Source organism: Calliopsis andreniformis, chromosome 5 (assembly GCF_051401765.1).
Source record: "Calliopsis andreniformis isolate RMS-2024a chromosome 5, iyCalAndr_principal, whole genome shotgun sequence".
NCBI lineage: Eukaryota > Metazoa > Arthropoda > Insecta > Hymenoptera > Andrenidae > Calliopsis > Calliopsis andreniformis.
In genome coordinates, this window is record NC_135066.1 from 2720273 (window position 1) to 2734688 (window position 14416).

General features: G+C 41.8%; 1 protein-coding gene and 1 long non-coding RNA gene across 5 annotated transcripts in view; one reads left to right on the forward strand and one right to left on the reverse strand.

The window, feature by feature from the left end:
• The window catches only part of Calx (sodium/calcium exchanger 3), a 119324-nt gene that overhangs the window by 18118 nt on the left and 86790 nt on the right, over positions 1 to 14416 (forward strand). The window lies entirely within an intron of this gene.
• Positions 10146 to 12808, reverse strand: LOC143179208 (uncharacterized). The gene is made up of 3 exons (XR_013001912.1): positions 12777 to 12808; positions 10407 to 10540; positions 10146 to 10269 (listed from the first exon to the last, which is right to left on the reverse strand). It is a non-coding gene; the product is annotated as an uncharacterized LOC143179208 (long non-coding RNA).

The following is a 14416-nucleotide window of genomic DNA, read 5'->3' on the forward strand; positions in this document are numbered from 1 at the left end:
TCCACGGTTTCGGGAATGAATTCGAACATTCGCGGACGGGATCTTCCGCGTGACGCAGGGCCGCGAATAAATCCCCGATTTCAGCTGGCGTAAATCTTGCCCGCTTGGCAGATTTGCTCCTCCGCTTGAAACGGTGCCGCCCACGCCCGAAACTGCTTCCGGTTTTTTCCTTCTCGTCGCGTCCCTCCCCCATACGGTCGCTGTCGGGGCGTCTCGGGATAGAAACCTTCTGTCCACTGTTCAAAGAACGGCAGAAGATTCCTGGATCACGTACAGCGTTTCCTTGGTATAGACTCATGGCTCACTGATAAGTTTTTCGTAAGAAATAGCTTTCTGAGGTCAGCTGATGTAGTAGGAGGTTTAGGAGGAATAGTAGTTACATTAAGGGCTTCAAATTATTGAATTTTATGTGAAGCTTATTCAGGATATTATGAATGAATGGCAAAAAAAAAGGGTTTCTGTCGTAGACTCAAGGTGTCTGGACCTGAAAGGGTTAGTAAGTCGTCTGATATGTGTCTGACTCAGGGCTTATTTCACTGACTTTTCTACGTCTGACTCGGAGCTTATTCTACTGACTTTTTCTGACTCAGGAATTATTCTACTGGTCCTTAATATGTCTGGCTCGAGGCTTATTCTACTGACTGTTCTACATTTGCTTCAAGGCTTATTCTACTGGCTGTTCTACGTTCGCCTCAGGGCTTATTCTACTGAACTGAACTGGTTAATGCACGCCGTCAGTAGAATAACACCCATGTCAGATACAGGGTACCGCAAATGAAAGAGGGCTCTAACTCCAGCTATTATCGGAGGTAATATCGCGAGAAATATATAATGAGAATTATTAGTTCAATGAAAGAAAATGCTTGACTACTTTCAAAACTTTTGGCGGGTCCTAATTCGATTGTCCTATCCAATTCTACTGTCAGTGAAACATAGTATAGATTACTTGCATAATAGCGACGATGGAACACTTCTCAGATCTCTATGAAAATTGTTGAAAAACGTCGCTTCTAATTCCTCGAAAGTTAAGGAAGGCCGTGAATAAGAGAACGAATGAGGGTATGGCGAAACAGTGGCGCGTAGCTAAGCGGCTTGCGGGGGTGCATTGTGGCCCGAGGAATATGAAATAAACGTGGGTAGTTCGCAGTTCTCTGGCCACAGGGTGAGCGTAATACCTCCAACGGGACGCTGATGGGATTATCCCTCGATTCACGAGCCGCATATTTATCAGCGGCGTCCAACGACAGCGATTCCATCTGACGACGAAACGAACTTCCGTCGTTCGAACGTAAAAAGAGAACGCTTCGAAGATAAAACTCGCGCACTGGTCCAGCGTTGAAATTGCCTCAGTAAACGGGACTCCCGCAATAATTATTCAATGGAGCATGCAAACATGATTTTCGATACGACCAATCGAGCATTCCCAACAATGCAAATTAACTTTATTACGAAATTTCAGGCGCGAGGAATTGTCATTTCTTTGGCCCTCCAGTTTTAAATTGCTGCGCTGATATTCGTGCGGAACATTAACGTCAAGCTGTGCATTACAATAATTGTGAGCCAATGGAGAATCGGCTGCGCTCGGGAATCGATGTGCGCATTAATCGTCGATGGTTTGAAAAATCATGATAAATATTGGTGTATCAATGGCGGGGCGAGAAATCGATGGCAAATTGCGATAAAACGATAAATGTCGAGGGTTCTTCAGTGGATGAGTGAAATATGGCGTTATTTGATTATCTGCAATTGTATTTATAAACGTGACTCGAAATAATTGCTCGTCTAATGGACGGTGCGAATGAAGAAAGGATGGACGCGACAGGGGGTCACTTCGAGGCTTGTTGGGGCAATTCATCCCCTTTCCGGTTGTTCCTGATCCTCTAGTACTTTCATTAACCCTAAGTGCATGGAGTGCCACTTTCCCAATCAACGGAAGTCTGAAACAGGATATTCCTTAGAATGATTCCAAAACGAACACCTTTTCTATTTTTAAGAGAGTAATTCTAATTTTCTCTATATCTAAACACAAAACAAAATGTCCTATATTCCTAAACAGAACAATCGAGCCTTCTTGGTGCAGCAACTACCCCCATTTCGTTCTCACAAAATGAAACTTTTCTTTAAAATAAACCCCCAAAATCTATTACTTAATTTCTCCTAAAACACCCCCCTTTTCAATCCACCCACTATCAATTCCATTCTGACAGGATTCAGGTGCTTGCATTGTACCTGAACGGCTCTTAATTCCTCCCAAATTGAATTTCTGATTAAATCCTGAAGGAAGTCAATAGCTTCTTAACGAGTGTACATAAACTTCGAAGTAAACTGCTCAGCGTTCCATATTCGACGATAAAGTTCAGCAGGGGGTTCCCAGTTTCTCGAGTCGATGCAGTTTAACGATTCGCTGGGAGGAAGGCCGTCATCCCTCGTTACGTGCACGTCCCCCAATTCGACTCCCTTCTTTGTCCTCGGTGTGTGGTCGGTGCATTAGCTGGCGCATTTTCGCGGGCGTATCCGATTGCGCGTGGAATTAGTCTCTTTGGGATATCAGTGTCAGCCTGGGCGAACAGCGTTGTTCACATCGAACGATCTAATTTCGCTGGGCGAATCGATAGGGCGCGCGGAGCTTGTTGCAACGCCATGGTAAATTGTCCTGCCCCGACAGCGGCGATTATTGCGAATTCTATCGGATTTATCGGCCGATTTAGAAGCCTGCATGCGAAACAGCAGATATCCCGTGATAATGTGTTATTTCGGCTCACGGCCGAGGGATGATTTTTGGGGGCGAAGGCTCCATTTTGCCTGACAGATAGGCTTGTAAATCGGTACTCGCGGAGTCGATGGTGTAATAACATGTTAGCGTTTTACTGACAGTGATCGATAGTGATATGCTCCTGTCAGTGGAATTTTATTTTGCATGTCGTGATCAGTGGCCTTTTGTAATTTATAATGCTTCTTTAAAACAGATGTGATATTTAAGGCATGAGAGTAACTTCTGTGTAGTTGGGGTTTAAAATAGTGTGTGTAAAATATTTTCACAGGACAATGCTATATACTATACATATCTGTGTCTATATACAGGGTGTCCTAGAACTGGTAGTACAAGCAGAAAGGTAGTCATTCTATTCATATAGAAAAATAAGCGAAAATATAGAATAAAATTGAAAGTAAATCTTATAAAAAATGAGGTATAATATTAAAAAAATGATTCCACATTTTTGACTTATTTCTTCATGTACAATAGAAGAATCGCTACCTTTCTACTTGTACCACCAGTTCTGGGACTCGTACAAAGAAAGAATATCTATGAAAATCGAAGAAATACTTTGGCAGTGAACGTGTCGACTCCTCAATTCTAATTCCCATCGTCTCTGACTCAGTGATCAAAATACACTGTTCGTTGAACACCCATAGGCCACGTACGTATCTGGTCAAGAGAGCGCTCTAGAACTTCCGCACACCGTTGTACAAAGTGCTTGAACTGCCACAACTGAAGGGGTTAATGTGGAAAGTGAGAGAAGACAAACCGAGGGAGACCACGAATTTGCAGCTCGGTGTTTCGCGTAGGCGGTAGCTTGTACGGATTGATAAATCCATACTGTGAAAGAGCGTCTCTCCGATAGTCGGACTCTCCGTCAGACTTCCTGGGTGACAGCATTCGATGCTCAACATCGATTGTGTCAGGGGCCGCGTCATTTGTCGTATTTCCAGGAAAGCCACTGTCAGGGTCGAAAGGATTTCCAATTTTGAAACTCCAGTTACGTTTTGTTCCCTCTTGCTTACGTGACACTCGGTCGAGTCCCTATTTAGCATACAGCTCACTCCTCGCCCATAAAACCTTCAAAGCTCACCGAAGCTCGTCCCATAAGCTTCTTCAAAACAACGGCCACGTCACTGATCGATCGGCCTCGACATCCATACGATGCGGAAACTACTGGACCCGAGACGTATCTCGCATTTTGACTGATAAACGTTCCATTCGTGAGAGGATTGGCAGGTTTAGGTTTCGTATCTGCACTGCCACGGTCGAATCAATAGGATTTCTATTCTATAAACGTTTTGCTGCGATTCTAATTACAAATTACACTTGGTTTAATGGATCTATTCAGAGTCTCTGTTAATTTCATTCATAGTAGTTTAAGGGAGTAAACCATCTAGTTGGACTTCGGTAGAATATTTTTGAGTATAGAGTAGAAGAGTAGAATATTGTAGTAAGAGAATTTTTTGCCAGATCCTATTAAATATACCTATACCTTTAACATATTATAATTTTAGATAATAGAAAATTATGAAAATACCTAAAATTAAAAAGTTACCTAACAAATCAACAACCCCGAAGATATCTCAATATTTAACTCAATAGTTACTGCTTTAAACTAATCCTACTATTCTAAAAAGCAAGTAGAAGTATTTACTTAGAATCGCGTTTAAAATACAGATATACAGAATCATTGGAAACTGGTTGTCGCCTTCGAACAAGGACAGACTCGATAGAAGAAGTATAACGCGATAACGAACACGATACAGGTGTCTGTTGTACCTTTGTAGACCAAAGTGCTTTTAAAATGCCGCAGCGACCCTTCAGAACCTCTTGCTCGTCAGGGGGTGAGAGAGCGCGCTTAAAAGGGCGTCGTGTTACGGTCGCTGCTGATCGGTCGTCCTATATAAAAGCTCTTCAATTAAATTTGCTGGCTTAATTGTTTGATGCAATCGCTGTTGTTTGCTAATCAATAAGACACCGACTGTCTGTAGCTATCGAAACAGAAAAACACACGAGTAGGACAGTTCTTTTCTGAGAAAAAGATATGAAAAAAGTAATAACGAAACAGAAATATTTGTGTTTGCTAAACGACGTTAATTCCGAGGCGGTAAAAAGTTTCAGCTTACCAGCGTCGCGGAAACAGGAAACCAGATCAGAGGTGAAATGTATGAAATATTAACAAACTATCCCAAGGAGTCTGTGTCCTAAGTTGATAGATACTGGGAAAGTTTCTCCGTTTGGAAACGAGATCAGACAATATATTCTTGAATAATTCGACTGGGGTTCGTCTTCCCATACTGTAATCCCGATTTTCGCGACGTCGCCTTTAAAATTTCAGAATCTGAGAGTCCACGAAGCCGATCGCGGCTGCTACTTCCGTGTCGTTACAAACTCGGATAAATATCACTAGACGAATTCCCTGTCGTTGCTGAAACTTCTCCAGAAGCTCGTTAATTTCTGAACAGTGCGGAAACTTGTCGCGGAATTTTAATGTTCCCGAATATTCCTGCGTTAATTAACCACTTCGGGCCTCTTTTCGGGCGCTGTGCCCGCATGAAGCGAACTAGGGTATCGCTGCCAGGGTCATTAAAGGGAGGTATTCTCATTTGCAGGGATTGGAAAATTGATTTCCTTTTTATTATATTTTGTGAAGGTATTAATAATTTTAATTATTGCATACTTGTTGTGGCGCGCTTTTTAATACTTAGGTAATATATTTAAAATTCAACTTTCAGATTTTTAGACCTTCGAATTTTTAAATTCTAAAATACTAAATTATACAAATTTTTCAACTTTCATATCTCTAATTCTATCCTCAAATACTCAAGTTATCAAATTTTTGATTCTCTTACATACATACAACAGCGTGAATGGAGGAAGCTATTGAGAGCTCCAAGCAACGTGTACTAACTTAGTTACTACCGAACATAACTGCATCAAAACTCCATTGTACCCTCTGGAATCCTAAACAAACATATACGGAGTATCAACATATTTTCTCCATAACCTTTCACTTCTAAAAATCCCCTGAAAGAGACCCCTTCAAAGTAAAGTACTCCCTGAAATCAGCCCATAGGGAACGACACGTGGTTCCTCTTATTAAAGATTTGATGCAAACTCCATGAAGCATCAACGAAGCACGAACTACCTTCATGGAAAGTGAATCCCAATTACTGGTTCACTGGAAATTGCGTCAGGGGTTCTAGATAATCGGTTTCACTCTTGCGTTCAGCTTCTGCCTTCGCGCGGGACACTTTTAGCGCTTCCACGCAAGCCAGAGGTAAATATCCGAAGGCCCATTATCAGCGGAGCCTGATTGAATGCAAGATTAATCGAATCGTCCCGGGCGATCCTAGGCGCATGAAATTTTAGCAAAATTGCTTTTCCCAAGGGGACAGGGGTACCGAAGAGTCTGCCATGATAAATATCGCCAGGACTAATTAGAGCGAGACAACAATGAGAAAGGTATTAATTACTCGAGGTATCAATTAATCGTAGCGGGATTGTGACGACAATTACTTTTCATGGCTATCTCCGCGGCCGTTTCGAGGAGCGTCGGTTGATGCGAGTTCGTTAGCGTCGTTCGACGCGGGAAGCCTGATTAATTAGGTACCCTGTGAACGAGCTTATTTAAACGGAAAATTAATTATCGCCGCGAGTAGAGGCAAGTAGAGAGCCGCAGGATAAACAGTAAATCCGCGAGACACGTGCATTGTTTCACTAATCAACTCGCGAACGCTTTGGCTTAGTCCTCTTTGGAAGCTGTATTAAACCTTTCTTCCTCAGCAACGTTTCCACGTTCACGAAAATTACCTTCCTCTTCCATTTGCCTTCTTGGTACTCAAACCTGAAGGTTTGCGTACTTCTCTGGAGGAAATGGTAAAGTCACGGATAATTTAGTTTTAATTCACTCGCCGCTTTTCGCGCGATATACCCATTCAGAAGGCCGCTGCGATTCACGGTCAACCTTTTCATTACTCTCGTACGCCACCACGGAGACAGTGATATATGTGTAACGGAAGCACGATAAGAAGCCGACGTAACTTTCATAAGTGGAAAAGTAACCGGGAGTGACGTGTAGGTATGCGAGCGCGTGGGTGTGATGGAATTGCTGTAACGCTGACCTCGAACGCGATAAATATCATAATGTCTCGTGAATGATCTTTACACGACGTGACGTCAGGGTTTGATCCCTCGATGATTCATGGGATTGAGTAAGTGGGTACTAGGAAAATCATTTTCATCGAATCTGAGGTCTTTTATACGGAAATATGATTTGCTTGGGAACATTTTTGTGGACTTGGAAATAACTACAATTTTATATAGAGGTTTTGTAGTTAATTACTGATTAATGTGTAATAGACTTTGATTGTGAGTGGTATAATAGGTACGTAGGAGAAAATTAAGTACTAAATTCCACTATCACAGATTTTCCTTTCCCACTAATTGTATAATAACTGTTAAATAACTGAAAATTAACTGAAAACTAACTGAAAAATGAATACAAAATAACTGCGAAATAACTGCGAAATAACTGCGAAATAACTGTCTAAATATTAAAATTTGTAAATACTGAACTCTACCGCAGTATTTCAATCAAAGTCTATCCAAAGCTGAGATGCCTTTACTCAAGGAATAATCTTATCTTCACCCCAAAGTTGTTCCTCCCCGAACGAGGGTGGTTTCTAAAACTAGCTGAAATTCCAGCCGAACGCGAGGAACGGGAACATAGAAGGCGGACGAAGCCGCAAGTTTCTCGAAGAGAAGCGGAAGAAGAAAAAAGGATCTCTCCTTTTCGGTGGTAACCGCGTGAAATACGAAGGGCGCATCCGAGCGCGAAACTACGGGCCATGCTGGTTGTGTCACGATCATATATTATGCAGAGGCTGTGTATGCGTGTTACTTGGGGGGCTCTAAAGCCTCGTATACATGGCAGGCGTCGTGACGGACAAACTGCAGCTGCACACATGCCAGAGGCGGTAGAGGGTTCGCTGCAGCGACAATGCACAGGCGGGGACGGAAGGTGGTAGACTTTACACAGCGTGGCATCTTCGAGCATGCTGTTCACGGTGCATCGAGCTTCAGACTTCGCCCGTGAAAACGTTCCGCCTTGCTGCTACCAAAAAGCCTCCCGGTACATTGTACCAGAAGAAAGGCGCGAGAGAGATATCTAAAAGATGCGGCGAGGCAGCGAAGCTATCGCGACAGAAAATTCAGGGAGTGGATCTCGAGTATTGAGATATCGATACTTTGCCTCGAGCGGTTGATGCTTTCAAAGATAAAGAATTCGGTGCAATAGGCGAGCCTAAGCAAATATAAATTCAAGAAGATGGATCTGTTGGATGGATTTCAAGATACGCGGCCGGTACGTCGACCGAGATTCGTGTTTTTAGCGTCGTAACATGCTGGTGCGGATTAAAACAATATGTTAGGGGGAGGCTACTGACTGTCAGGGGGATTCAGCTATCCTGGGTACGTGCATCTTTCTGCGAAATTCGAATTATGTCAAGTGCAGCTCCCGCCTAAACGCAACGATGCGTTTCGTGTTGAGGGGGCAGAACTTGGGCACTACTATGTAGTGTACCTATGTACACAGAATTTTCAAATTTTTGAATTTCCAGATATTCAAATTTCTCGCATATCAGACCTTCATATTTTTAAATTTTAAGACATTCAAATTTTCAAATTTCTCTATTTCGATTTCAAATATTCAAATATTCAAATATTCAAATTTTCAAATTTTCAAATTTTCAAATTTTCAAATTTTCAAATATTCAAATTTTCAAATTTTCAAATTTTCAAATTTTCAAATTTTCAAATATTCAAATTTTTAAATATTCAAATTTCTAAATCTTCAGGTTTTAAATCCTGAAACTTTTAAGTCACGAAATATTGGAATTTTGAAATTATCAACTTTTTCAGTATATCCACCCTCATTTAATAATATTACAAAATTACCACTGACCGTCAGATTCCCTATCCTCTGGTAGCTAACGTAATCTCGAGAATAAAAAGCACGCTCTTGTGTCGTGGACACTCGCGGTCTGGAATTTACGTGGCCCGAAAGTGTCTCTCGGTCGTGAAAACGCCAAGAACGACAACTCTACTTCAAGAGACTCTAAAAAATGGAGGATTTTATGTCTTTACTTTGCCTTTATTTACGTCAACACAAATTCTTAAACAAAAGCGACTTACACTATCCAACATCTCATCCATTTAATTATTTCCAAATACTCTACATCCCCAATCATTAATAACCACCACAAACTCACCAAGAAACCACCTGCCAGTCCCAGGTGACCAGCACAGCAATTAACACGTTAATTATCTATAAAACCCGCGATAATTCAAATCTCGAAGCAAAGTTCACGCCCATCCACCGTATTTTTAGCGTTCTAATGACCAGTAACACAGCGCTGCGTGTTCCTCCGCGTGGTTGAAGCACCGTGCGCGGTGCAGCGCGACCCACATAGCGGGTCGTTCGCGCGCTTAGAATATTATTAAAACATCCGTGGGCTGGGAAATAAACGGGCCACGCCGTCGAGAAATATTATCGTCGTCACTCTCAAATGTAGCAGAAATTGGAGATACGAACGAATGCGGCGAGGGTGGCGCGTTTTCTCCGATTCTTCGCCAGCCCCGCATACGTTTCGCTTTCGAGTCTGCCCTCGGCCGAGTCCGGGCTTATCGATTTCTCATTACTTGCCTGAACACGTGCTTCGAACTGTAAGTTAGGGTCGCGTTTCTAAGCGAGATACAGGGGAAAAGTGGCGGGGTACCGAGGCGGACGAGAGTGGAAAAGGGTAACGAGGCGACGCGACCGCTCTGTAATAATCTTCAACAATTTTTCCGAGTTCCACGTCTCTATGTGCTGGTTACTATGAAAGTCGCCTAAGTCAGGAGACCAAGGAAATCGAGATTTTTATTTATATTATTTATGTATTTTATTTATGTATTATGTATCAACTGTACAGGGTGTTTCTGAACAGCATGATATAAATTTCAGTGATTCACGGCAACAAAATAAGACGACGATTATTCATAACATTTTAATGATATTAGATAAATTTGATATTAGGAGCACATATAATTTTTGATAAATTTTCATAATGATGCAGAAGTATTTTTTAATATGATCAAACGCAAGAGTTTAAATATTTCAAAACAGGGCATACATGACTTAGGTTAGTTTCATAACAATCGGCATGTATGTCGTGTCTGAGGGCACTTTGGGGCTCGAATTTAGCGAAGTTATTTCAGAAACAGTCTCGAAGGAGACAATTTTCGTAAATATACTTGTACTCTTGCTAGATTGGATACTCTCTAGAAAAGTAATTCTAAATTTCTGTAGTAAAATTCTTCTTCAAAGTTTCAGTTTTAACGTTACTGACTTGAAGCTACAGTTCCTGGAAACTGGATCCCCAGACGGTAATCGCTCTAAAATCCCTTTGATCGATCGTGAGAGCCAGGGAAACGGCTATTAAACGGCAGCTCGACTTTTCGCCTAGCTGTAAAGGTTCCCAGAGCGATAGTCTCTCAATAAACAGGTCACTCGCCAGAAATTCGACACTTTGTTCCAAGGAGGATAAGCTTCAATTTTTGATTCGCGCTCAAAGAGAGATCAAGCAGTCGGATTTGTACTTACGGTGGAAGATGGTTGCACTGGATTTGGAGACGTAATACTTGGGACTCTGATTTCGAGCATCCTGCGGTGTGGAGAGGATTTGTTTCGGCCACCTTGGCTCAGTGTTCTCCGCTATCTCCAATATTTATGGGGCCCTGTAAAATGTTAGGAGATTCAGGGGTTAATTAAAACAGTAGGTTGTGTCTGTGGGATGCGTGGTGAATTTATCTACAGGATGGTTAAATTGTAGAAATTGGACCCATGAATTTTCGACGTGATAAAATAAAGGGAAATTCACAATTTGATGAGGGAAAGTAATGAGAAATTTAAAAGTTCGACGCGTGAAAATCTGAAATAGTTAGAATTGGATGCGTGAAAATATGTCCTGAAATATTCAAAATCCGACCAGCGAAAATGATGAAATGTTCAAATTCCGAAGTGTTCGAAGAGATAAAAGAGTCCGAGCAATTTTTTCTTCTTCCTATTTTTCCTCTTCATGTACGAACTTTTTGTGTCCTACGCTCAAATTGATTTAATAAAAGAATCCGATGGAAAAATATTTCCACTTCTCTCGAGGATATCGTGTAGGATTTATGGAAATAAAGCTTGGCGGTTTGTGAAACAAAGCGGATTGCCCTTCTGAAAAGCCGATTCGAAAGTTGTCAGTGATTCAGACACGTCGTAAATCATTCACGGCTCCGTTACCTGCTATGTAATAGGGGAAGTTTAATGGCCAACGTAAAACGACTAATGATACACCCCCGTATACACTGTAACATGCAGTCACAATGATTTTGCTTACGATTACGCGCGTAATAAACGACCTTAAATGAAATGCCTTGAAAAAAAAAAAAAACAGTTAACTGACATGAAATTTTCACAATACCAAACTCTGTTTATGAGAACACTGTGGGGGAGGAAAAAAGAGTATAACACTTTTCGCACCTTGGAAGCCATTATTTGCCGACACCCACTGGTAACAGGAAGCTTTACATTCGACGCGCTCTCCACTTAATAATTAAACTTCTTTCAGACCTTAATTACCACTCACATTTCCCACACGTACACTACAGGCTACAAGTTTGAACTCACTTTTTGTTGTAAATTAAAGAACCAAAGTTTCCCGTGCTAAACACAGAATTCAAGTAAAAATAAATAATTAATTAAATTGTTCTCATTGTACGTAGATAAAAAATATTGTGATTATTATAGAAACTAACTTCAACTCAAAAATACTTTTACCACGTAGCGTAACTAATCAGAATTTTCAAGTGACTTCAAACTTTCAGCTTGTACCGCAGCCCAGGTCAGAGCACAACACTGTCTTTATTTTGAGCATCAGCCTGAAACTTTTCCATTAACCCGCTGACAGACACGTGCCCACTGTCACCTTCCCAAAAGCGATCACTATCCATATACCTACTTAGAGTAGTGGTGGGAGAAGGTTTTACACGTGACCCTCGTATTTCATCCCCTGTCCAATTTCTGTGAACAGCTCGGTCGTTTCGCGGGTGTAAATACGACGACGCATTCCTCGTCTCGTTTACTGCTAATAAAACGACCCAAGCTTTGTCGTCCCTCACCCGAGAACGGCAGTACTGGCCCGAATTCCTCGAGGAATCGTCAAAAGCCTCAGGATGGACGGCGGAGGATATGGGGAGGGCCGAATGAAAAAGAGAGGCGATTGTTTCTTGCACTGAAACTTCGGCTAGCTATCAACGAACTGACCCACATTCTTCGCGAGATCGCCGCGCTCGCGAATTGCACGAAGAAGGAGGAAACTCGGTACAGTCTTTGCCTTTTTTCTTGGCGATCCATCGACAATTCCGTCTCGTTCGCCCAGGGCCGAGCGAACCAATCCAATCTAGCTGGAACTCGATTTTTCGCCCTCGAAATCGATGAGAACCGACGCGAGTAAATAGAATCGAGTGCCACCGATAAAGAGACCCTTTGTTCTTGTCGGACAATTTTTTTTTTAAAGGGCTTCGAGGCGAATGAAGTTCCAGCAGTTATTTGATTAATACGGGAAGTGGAAATTTCATTTCTGTAAGAGTAGAGTTTTGAATTTTTTATTTTCTCACGCGATAAATCCGGAATTTTTTTACTGTCTTTATACGTTTAATATTGAGCTTTCTATCTTTTTTACGTAATGGATTCTAAATTTTTCACTGTGTTCACACGCTGAATACTACATTCATTTATTACTTCTATACGTTGGCGTCTGAATTTTCCCTAGTTTTCACGCGTCAGATTCTGAATTTTCCACCATTCCCACGCGTATATGAATTTTTACTATACTGAATTTTTAATTATTCCCACGTGTCAACATTGAATTATTCCACTATATTCACACATTGTGTACTAAATGTTTAATTACCTTAACATATTTACCTCTAAAATGAATTTTAATCCGTCCACTTTCGAATTGTCAGTCGTTTCCAATAAATCACCAAAAAAAAAAACTACCACAGAATCCAGCAGCTATAAAAAACGCAATTCCAAGAATCATCACAAAATTAACCGAGCAGTTATTCCCAAAACATTCCCCGAAAAATAAATCGCCGATCGTTCAGAACGCGTGGACGCGCGAAATGGTCGCCCAGTTACGTGCTTTGTATTTTTATCGTCTCTGATCGCCCCACTAGTACGAAAATTGTCCTCGTAATGGGGCAAGGCCGATGGGGATGGATCAGTCGACAGTTTAACCTTGACCAGAGGCGGCGAGATGAGTTGGGAAAATTGAATCCTTCCAGAATTCGATCGGACTCCTTCGCGAATGGAAATTCGTCCTTCGTAGCTCGTAAAAAGAAGCATAACCGCCTTTTTGTCGACGAACGAGATTGAAGAAACGAATTCTACTCGTCGATGACTCGGAGTCGCCTCGATTGCCATGGCTGTCTTTCATAGAAAGCTTGGCGAATGTCGTGTCGCCTTTGTTGACCCCGAGAAATTTGTTTCGTCGTGGTAGTAGATGTTTGCTAGCTTAACGGAGCTTCTCTACGAGATGTGTTCTTTGGAGATAGATTCAGTTTTCTTGGGGTAGTTTGCGGTCCCTGACGATGGCTTGGTTAAGAACAAGTGTTCGATGTTTGATCTGGAGGACTGGATTAGTTCACTGATTCTTGATTTATGTATTGGCTTTTGGTAGGAGTTGCGTCTTCAGGAGTAGGTGAAAGGTAGATTGATAATGTTGTTCTTGGGAAGTTTAATCCTTGAGCTGTACCACTGAAAGTTCCTTCAGCAGTTAATTTTGGATTTGCATTTCCTTAGGAGGACTTAGGGTCAATTGTGGAGCTCATAACAGAGCAACCCTTGTCCAATTTCATGATTTACTCGTTGGTCTGTGTATAGAGTATAGAATATTTTTTCTGTCTTCGCTTTAATATTGACAGACGTTAAGGAGTTTCTTAAAAACTCGTCGATAATTCACACTATGTCTATTGGCCTTAATCTTGGACCAAGTGACCCATTTTTGGACCACCTCCACGAACTTTCTTCTATCTAATACTTACTTAATCTCTCTTTTATAAAATTGTATAAGTATTAGCAATTTCTGGGACCATTTAGGATCAGAAATAGCCATGGAGCATATGAATGGTTCCCAAGCCACCCAGAAGTCGAAGCTCCGTTAGCGGTTTATTCAGACTTCATTGAATGATCTCCTGATTATCAACGGCAGATCCAGCCTGGCGTTATTCGATGAAGAGGACGAGGACCATCCACTCGAGTGTAAACGGTCGCGTGCAGTCTATTCGTCAGTCGTTGAATAACATTCGACTGGATCACCATTAGTATGGGGGAAGCCTTAGTCGATTTCGAGAGTGCCGAATGACATTCGACTAGGCCGTGACCGACGACTGGCCAGCGAGCGTAAACACGCCTAACTGGGTTAATGCACGTTTGCATTAGCGTCCGCGGATGTGCACCGCATTGAATAACATTTGAATGCATTATGATCGAATAACGACGATGCTGCATAACTGAGCATCGCGAATTAGATCTCGGGAAGAGAGGATCGACGGCGATGAACA